A 9661-nucleotide genomic window follows, 5' to 3' on the forward strand; every position below is an offset into this window, starting at 1 on the left:
CTCTGCAGAAGATTTTGTTTTGAAAAAGGAGCCACATTTGCAACTTCGGTTTTGTGTTTAGGACTTTCTACAGAGGTCTCTGCATTTCCAGCTGCAGTGGCAAACACACTATTTCAAAGGCATTGCTTCCAATAAGGTGTCTGAACTGTGCTCTGTTGCACAAAGGGCTCTAGATCAATAGTGTTGTTGCTGTCCGTCTAGTGAGCGTGTAAGCAGGGATCCAACGGCAGGCACAGCCAATTCTGTATACAGTGACTTCTTGCTGTTCTCAATCTGGGCAGCTTGTGTTTCTTTGCATAGTAATTAATGTTACTAACATACATTGTCTAAACCATAAAACACTGACTATCAACACGGGCTGAACATTTCATATTTAAAATGCAAACTTTTCCCTTTTTGGTTTTGTAAATAAGTTGGTCAGTAATTAAATCTAATTTTACAAACACAGGCGCTTCTCAGTAATTACTGCAATAATGTTGCATAACATGGAGATTAGCATGTAGCACTGCTAAAGTGTTACAGAAGTCTAGGTTGCTTGAACACAAGCTTTCCTCTCATCCACATTCTTGATTCTTGCTTGTACACCCTAAAACCTGTCTGGAGTTCATGTCAGGCCAATTTGCTAGCCAGTCAAGCACGGTGATAGATGGTCATTAAACCAGGCACTGGAACCTGTGGCAGTTTGAGTAGATGCCAAGTCCTGCTGGAAAATAAAATCAACATCTCCCTTAAGCTTGTCAGTGGAGTAAAGCTTGAAGTGCTCTACAATTTGCTCATAGATGGTGGTGCTGACTTTGGAGCCAAAAACGTGGTTCTTCAAATCATCGTTGACTGTGAAAACTGCACATTTGACCTCAGGAGGTTGGACTCGGAGCCACGCAGAGATGTGCATTCTGATTCAACTACATTCACACACATTCTTACATATCATTATAATAAACAGACATGGACACTTGGAGTACATCACTCTGCTAACGAATCTCTAAAAGTTTGTATTTATTGCTTTTTAGGGGTACTCACTTTTTTGCAGATCTCTTGACTTAGTTTCTGTTCATTTTACGATGAAACTTCAAAGTTGAAAAAGGTAAACCGTTTTTATCACTGTATCTTGTGAGCAAATATAGTGAGTGACTGAAAGAATGAGGATTTTTTTTTCAAGCCTAACAACATGCCGCAAAACGTCTGAAGAGTGTGTTTCAGTATTTCTCACATTGTAAGATACAATTCTCTGACAAAAAAAAAGAAGTCAGTGGAAAAAAGTCTTGTGAAGATAAACAGACATACTGTGTGTATGTCTGTTGCAGTGAGCCTATGCAGGCGTGGGTGTGTGTGTGTGTTCGCCACACCTAATTACCTTCTCTATGTGCATCTCGCTGTACTCAGCTTGCTCAACTGGAACAATGGTGAACTGGTCAACTTGTCGAATATAAATTGGATACAGAATGGTTCAGACTATTACACCCAATCTTCATACTTCCTGTCTGCCCTTATTTGGACTAGAGAAACAAGAAAATAGAGAATAGAAGATGGTTGATTTACTTCTTTCCCATGCAACTCTTCTGCACAAGCTGGTTTTATTTGGGTTATTCCTCCCCTGATACACACCAATTTCTGCTGCAGGAAAACACACCACATACACTTTTAATTATATGTGCTTATGCAAAGGAGAAAGAAGTAAAACCAAATAAAAATCCCTTCAGACATCGAGTTTTAAGCTTTGTACATGCTTATTGCAGTCTTATGATGCTATTACATTCACACAGTCTCTCCAAGAATGTTGGTAAACCTTCAATTACATGTTGATGCCTTTTCATCTATAAAAGGAATTCCCAGCATTGCTTTTGAAAATGCTATAAAAATATGAGCATCAGAGTCACAGCTCAGGGAAGCATTCAAAAAATATTTCTCTCAAAGTAAGGTTTGTGACGACCTACCCAATGCCAGTATTAATTGACAAACAGGAGTAGAGACTTGTTGTCCTTTCCCACAGGCTCATTACTTCTTTCATTTGGTCACTGGAGGTTCTGCAAAGGCTACACCAAATTAATTGCATACAATGAGACCATCCTTCAAATATTTATGGACCCATTAAGGGTTCATGCAAAATAAAAATCTCAGGAAGAATGAATCCTCCCTAGGGTGATCAGTCAATCAAATATATAAAAAAAATACAAAAACAATAAAATAATTGACAGTTCATGCACAGGATTTGTTCAGTCATACATAGAGCCTGGTTCATGAAAGTTCCTTGTAAGTTCCAAGAAAACACCTAATGAATTCCAGAAACCTGGTAATCTATAAGTTTTGGGAAAGCTTCTAGGAAGTTCAAGGAAGTTAAGCTCTAGTGCCCAGGAAAGTCTGAGAGAAATAACTCACTGAACTCGAGGCTGGTAAAAAGAAGCCCCTTGTTCAGTGCTTTGCTCCAAACATAGGGTCTGGACCCTTAGCTACTGAAAAAGATTGCTTAGTGGAGGTGTGGCCTATGTTGGAGTTTTAAATGATTGGATCTGATTTGAACTATTTTCTATTCTTTGGCAGTGATGCAGCAGCTCGATGAAGCTAACCATGTATTTTGTGAGCTGTAAACTGTCATGTTCCGTGTTTTTCTGTTGTGTGTATTTGAGTTTTCTGTGTCCTGAGTCTCCTCGTTGTCCTGTCTTCCCCTTGATTACTCCCAGGTGTGTCTCCTTCCCGTGATTACCCTCAGTGTATTTAGTCCCTCCTGTGTCCTTTGTCCCTGGTCGGGTCCTTGTCAGATTGTCATACTTTTGCCTTTGTCTGCCGTTGTGTGTTTAGCCGCCTGTATGACCAGTTGCTACCGGCATTGAGCCCTGGCTTCCGCTCAGCCGTGCTGCCTGGCCGCGGACTACGTCTGTGACTTTGTTGTTGTTATTGGACTATTTTTTTATCATTAAATTTCCACCATTTCACTTACCTGGGTCTCCAGCGTCTGCCTCACCACCTCCACACCATTTCTTGACATAAACAGCCCCACTAGAAGTGTGGCTGCAACATCTTAGCCAGCAATAAAATGTCATACATTCCTCTTGTGTGTACAAATCAAATACCTATAGGTTTTTATCTGAAGACCAAAAGCCATACATTGGAGTTACATCCGGAGCATTTATTTTTACTACTGCAATTCTTGACCAGGTCTCTCTTGAAAAAAGAGATTATTGAAAAACAAACAAGTCTGCAATGACCAAAAGATTAAACTGAATTTGAAATGAAGCATGTATAGTCTAAATGGATTTTATTAAGCATTTTTCCCAAGAAAGTTTACTTCTTGAAGTCGTCAGTTGACTTGAATCACATGTAATTTTTATGCACGACAGGACTTTCACCTGGTTGAAAGTCAACATTTAAATGATGAGTCATGACCTCTCAGATTTAATCTGTTCATTACAAGTTAACATGCCCCGGGTGAGAGGCTTGCAGCGAAACGTTGCTGCATGCTGTCGAATAACAGGAATGTTCTGAAAAAGCAGAAACAAGGATAAGCTCTGGTGTTCACAGACATTACAGGCATCAGCAAGTACAGTGACAACTTTAAATCTATTTTAATGAGTGTTGCAAGGTATATGGTTTGCATGCCATGCAAACTGTTGAGTGTGTACATTCCAGTTTTCTAGATGATGTCCAAATCCAAATTTTGAGCAAGTAAATCAAAAATGTGTCACGTTTTCAAAATGTTTGAGATGGACAATAAAAGCTGGACAGTTGTTTCAAAACGTCTTTGTTTAGAAATATATTGAAGGTGAATTTATATGGTTTATCCATCAGTTATGCCAGTAATGTTGATGTGAAAATCTCCCAAAAAACAGCATTTGATCAGAAATTAATTGCTTTTTGTGTTGTTTTCTCACTGTTTCATGTATACAGTTTTAACATGGAAATCAGAGGTTTATTTCTCTCTGACATCAGGAGATAAGCGGACAAACTGAGAATCACAGAAGAGATTCTGGTCCAGACACTCAAAAACCATGGCAACTGACTACAGCGAAAAGCAATGTGACAAAACTGTTTCTTATTACTGGTTAATACATACAAGAAGGAATAAAAAATAAATCAATGTGTATAAAAGGTCTCAATTTCTAGAAATTACAGCAAATTATTTTACACCATCCATTTTACCAACACACGAGAGTATTTATTTTTTGCAAACATTCAGTACATTTTAGAACAAATATTCAAGAAAATGCTAAACAGCAACAAAATGTATATTGAAAGGTGATAGTAATTCAGTTATTTTAAGCTAAAATTAAGTGAAATGTCAAGATAACAAGTGCATTGCACTGTGCCATGATTAAAATTTTCAATCATGATCACAAATCATGTTTCTTTTACAAAAAAAAAAACAGTTTCACTTCAAAAAAGATGCCTATTGCAGGCTTTTTTGGGAAAAGTATTTTTACATAAAAAGTAAAGAAGACATTTGAAGAGGCAATTAGGCAGCATTTTGGGCTGAAATGACTCAGAGCTGACATCCCTGTGTCAGGACCACAAACCTTCATATTTTTTTGAGGAGATTTTATGAGAAACACTAACATGAAGTGATTCATAGTTGCAAAGTGGAATGATAATAAATTCATGCATTTGGAATTTCTAATCTCAAACGTGTGGTATCCAAGTTTATTCTGCCGTGCTTCAGGAGTCATTTTTAGAGTCTGTAGTTTAGAAGCAGAAGTTTGTTTTGTGATATTTTACTACCATGGTTACAAATCTAGAGAAATGTTTTTCCAGTTTTTTCCTCAAAATTGAATGACAGTGTAGATAATACCAGCAATACTGTCACAGACTGTCAGTAGGATACTGGGCTTTTCCTACAAAGGAATGATCTACACCGTTCATTTGTAGCCTTGGCTGTATGTTCAGGGTTTTGTCTTGCAACTTGAAAAGTGGACCTCTGCATGAATTCTTTTGAACCTTGACAGGTTTTCCTGTATTTAGCTCCATCCATTTACCATTAACTCTGACCAGCTTCCCTCTCTTCCACTGAAGGAGAGCATGCAATGCTTCACCCCATTTTGAAGCATTGCATAATTTAAACTGGGGTGAGTGTCTCAATGTGATGTGAAGTGTTCATTTTCTGCCATGCACAGCATTTAGCACCTAGGCCACCTGACCAGAGCAGTTTTGTCCACATGCTCCTTCCTATTCATTCCTTCATAAAGGTCAGATTTGTGAAATGCACAATAGCTTTTTCCACCTGCAGTTTGAATCTTTTGCAGCTGTTCCACAGTTACCCCAGGCATCTCAGCCTCTTTTCTGATTAATGCTCACCTTGCTTGGCCTCAGTTTATGTGGATGGACCTGTCTTGGTAGGTTTGCAGGTTTAATAAACTATTTCCGTGTTCAGTTGATGTAGTGAGCAGTGATGTGAAGTCCTAAGATTGACTTTAAAAACTAACCCCGTTTCAAATATTACACAAATTCATCACAATATTCTAGAATTTCTTTCAAATTAAATTTGATAGACATAATATACACCATACTTCATTTCAAATCAGTTATGTCAAACTTATTTAAACAGCAAATTTCAGGGGATACTTTTACTCCATACTTTTTCACTCAAGGCTCTGGATGTAATTTCAGGGTTTGTTTCTTGCTGAAAGCTCTTTGCTGTGTTTGGAAGACCGTTTCAGCTGACTGATGTTTTCCCACAATATTTCATCACAGTAAATGGAAATTTACTGCCATAGGCATAAAATCCAGACCACCCTGATTTTAATCCATCCATTTACAAATTCCAGTGGTAAAATCTTAGTTTCAGTTTTCTTTTTAAGTGAATTACAAAAGCAGCTAGTGATGCAAGCCTATAGAAAACCCCAGATAAATGCTCATAAAGCCAACAGTGATTGTAATTCAATTAATAATTATGTAACAAATGTAACAAATTAGAATAATTTGTTACATTTGATCCCTTTTTAAAAGTAAAAGATTATACAAGAACATATTCTAAGAAAATAATGGCATTTGCAGTTCAATTAATGTATCTTTTTATTGTCTCTTCACACATAATTTGCTGCTAACAAACAAAGAAAATCATGTGTCCTTATGTGAAGTGTTGAATTAGAGTTCCTGTTAGTTTGTTCATATGTTGATTATAATTAGCACAAAGTGCTGCTTTTACTCGCCATATGGAGAGATGCATCATTAGTGAACTGTGTTTTATCTTGTGTGATGGAGACCAGGGCTCCATCCCTAATAAATTATCATTGATACTATATTTATTTATAGAACAAATGCATTTTGTTTCAGTTCTTTATTTCAATTGCATTGACATTTAGTTAAACATTCTTTCAGGCAGAGGGGCTGGCCAGCCTTCCTGGACAGGGGGAATGTGGGGAAATGTCAGTTTGTTTCAATTTGAGGTTAATTGCTTGAGTCTTACCTTTCGGGTGTGTCTCCTCAGCAGGGTGGATCAACAAAGACAGACCATGTGCGCCAGGTGCTGTTAAAAAGCTCCTGGAACATACCATTTTCAATTAAGAGGGATAATGCTTTGAAGAGTTATATTAAGTTAAATTTAAACTTGACCTTAAATGAGTTTAGTTCTAATAATTTGCATGAATGTAAATATTTATTGGTACCATTTATTGTTTGTGTTAGGTTTACATTTTTTCTTGTTTTGTTTTGTCACCCCTTTATCTGGTGTGAGTGTTGGAATTGCCCAAAGTGTAAAAGCCAGTTTTTTTTTTTTTTTTGTCTCACTGTAAGAAATGGGTGTTGGTTCAAATGTGACCTGCAGCTTCAAATAAAATCCATCTTGACTGCATTCTGTTGCTTTGCCTCTTATTCTGAATGCAGAGCCTCTGCTGGTCAAAGTGACATTGTGCCTTTGAAATTTCTTTTCTTTCTTTCTGTGCATAATGTGTCTAATCAACCTGTAAGAATTAAAGGTGACCCAGTTTGAAATGACTTCACTCCAAACTAAATGTTTGCTCTGGGCTGGTTCAGTAAAAGTCTATTTCAAAAGTGGCTGCAAGGTCACAAATCAGAAACTCATTTTCTGCAGAGCCACACAAAAAGTGGCTGAACCTCTCAGGAAAGGGCAAAGACGTACACTTGTAAGGGTATGTGTTTGGAAAACAAGTTATCAGTTATCAGATGCAAACAGCTGCTTGGAACTGCGTTGGGGTTTTCATTGTTTTTCTTTGTTTTTTCCCCCATCCTTCCATTTGCTTAAAATTGTTCTGACTATGTGATTAATATTCAGAGCCAATCTCCTGAGTTCAGCATTTTAAAGAATTACCTTTTTCTGCAATTACACTTCAGCTTTGAAAGTCCAGAGACTGAAATATTTCCCCCTTAGTCTGCTGAAGAGCTCAGTAAGTTCAAATGGAGAATGTCTTTGAAAAGCTCATTTTCAATCTGCATTCAGATTACAGCTGGATGCAGATTGATTCAGTTTGCATATAACCTTGCAATGCATAAAGATATACAACATAATTCAAAGTGAGGAAAAATAAAAAGAACACAGATAACAAAAACCACAACCTGTCCAATGTAAAAAAAAAATATCACTATTGTTATTGTTGCTTTGCAGCAAGAAGGTCCTGGATTTAAATCCTAACGTGGAGGCGTTTTGCATGCATTTTTGATGCTCTCCCTATATATGGATGCATTGTCTCCTGGTACTCTGGTTTCCTCTCACAATCTATCCACTGCAATTGGGCTAACATAAATTCTTTAAACCCTTGGCAGATCTAGGTCTGATTATCAGTAGCCGCTGAAAAAATGTTTATTGCTGCAAAAAAAAAAAAAAAAAAAGTCCCTCTACTGAGTTCAAGTCCAACTTTGGCTCGTAAAAGTTCTTTCATCACTTTTTTATATGCTCTGCTTCAAATACTTTGTTTACAAGTTTATGATTGTTGATTAATCATTTACCAGAGAATATTACCTTAATTTGACAGAGATGTTAAATAACATGATGCGGTCAAGAATTTGGCTGCACCTAACTTCTGTGCTGGTCTGCCTATGAAATAAACATTTGGTGCACCGGTGCAAAAAGCTGTAGGTCCATGAGAACCTGAGCTACAGAATCAAACTTATACCTGATGATTTTTTGAGATAGGAGATGGATAAAAATCATGAAACTGGAAAACTCATAATGGAAAGTCATTACACTACATCACAAAGTTCTACTTCCATTTGTGAAGATCAGCAGAGATGAAAGTTTGGTTGAGTTTTCTCTGCACCTTGCAGCATCTAATGCACTGTATATTTTGGTAGTTAGGACTCTTATATGGAGCTATTACAAACCAGGAGAGGTGGAGAGGTTGGAGGTTACTGCTCAGTGAAGTCAGCACAAAAAATGTACATCTTTCATGTGAGCATCAGTGTGGAGAAGAGATCATATTCTCTGTGTAGCCCAAAATAAACTTTATTCATGTGAGTAAAAGTTTTCACTGCACTGACATAAGAATGGCTGTCAAAGAATGGCAACATTTTTAATCAAAATCCTTACATTTTATTGGGCTGATAATTTGACAAAGTGTTTGACTCTATTTTTCATTTTATCCCATCCTTTTACTTGTTTGTGCTTTAATGTCCTTCAGAACAGTTTGTATTGATGCATTTCCCATTGATGCTACATTTATTTCTATCAAAATATTTGCATTTTTTTTATCTGACTATGTGGCTATTGTTACTTCAGTGGAGTGGAGATCAAATGTTAAAAATAAACTGCTGTTGATGATTTTATTTTAGAAAACTGGAATAAAGATATCAAAAGACAAGTGCACACTGCACAGATACATTAATATCTAACCTCAAGATATTAAGCTTATGGTCATAATGAAGCTGCTACATTCAGATTTCAATGTGAACGTAATGTTTTATAGCTGAGAAAAAATGTTTACCTCAAAGAGAGAAATATAAGGACAAAAACTTGAGAATAAGCATGCATTCAGACTTTAAACATTTGTAATTAAATGCTCTTCTCTAAGTTCTTTCTTTTAGTTTACATGTCTCCTTCTCCCTTTCCCCTCTCACTCTTTCACAAGAGTCTGAGATAAGAAGCTGACATCACTTTGCATGAGCTTATTTTACTTGAAGCCAATAAAATCCAGGTTGCACGCAAAGAGGTGCAGCAGAAGGACAAAAAACAGGTTTCTGTCATAGTAATCAATCTCATGAAGAAGTGACTTCATATTTTATGACCTGACATACTTCAGCAGTGAATGCTCAAAGTTTATTTTTCTTTTTAGCCTATTGAAGTGCAGACAACTCCAAGACATAGAGACAGTGGTGATGTTGATAATCATATGCTATATGTGTTGCATTGTGGTGCATTAGGCTTCATAGAGAAATAAATGGCTGGTTATAGATACTTTAAATGCAATCAGCAGCCAAGTCTCTGTTTGGATTTGATTATCTGTGTGAGACAGATGATTCGTATCATCCAGCTCAGACGTCAGTGCAGCCAAAATGCTTTTAGTCGCACTGCACAATTTCTTATGCAAATGCACTTTCTGTAATCTGACAGTCCGGAACAGCTCACAACCAGCTGTAGTTATGAGATGAATGTGTAATTGCTGGTTTTTTTGCCTCATTTTCCAAAAGGTACATATATATATTTCCATCTGTTGAATTTCTACAAATATATTTTAAAAGCAGCAAGCCTGTCATGTAATTGCAACACACATGGAGGTTTGTT

This window comes from Poeciliopsis prolifica, unplaced genomic scaffold (genome assembly GCF_027474105.1).
Source record: "Poeciliopsis prolifica strain line A6 unplaced genomic scaffold, Auburn_PproV2 SCAFFOLD006, whole genome shotgun sequence".
Lineage (NCBI taxonomy): Eukaryota > Metazoa > Chordata > Actinopteri > Cyprinodontiformes > Poeciliidae > Poeciliopsis > Poeciliopsis prolifica.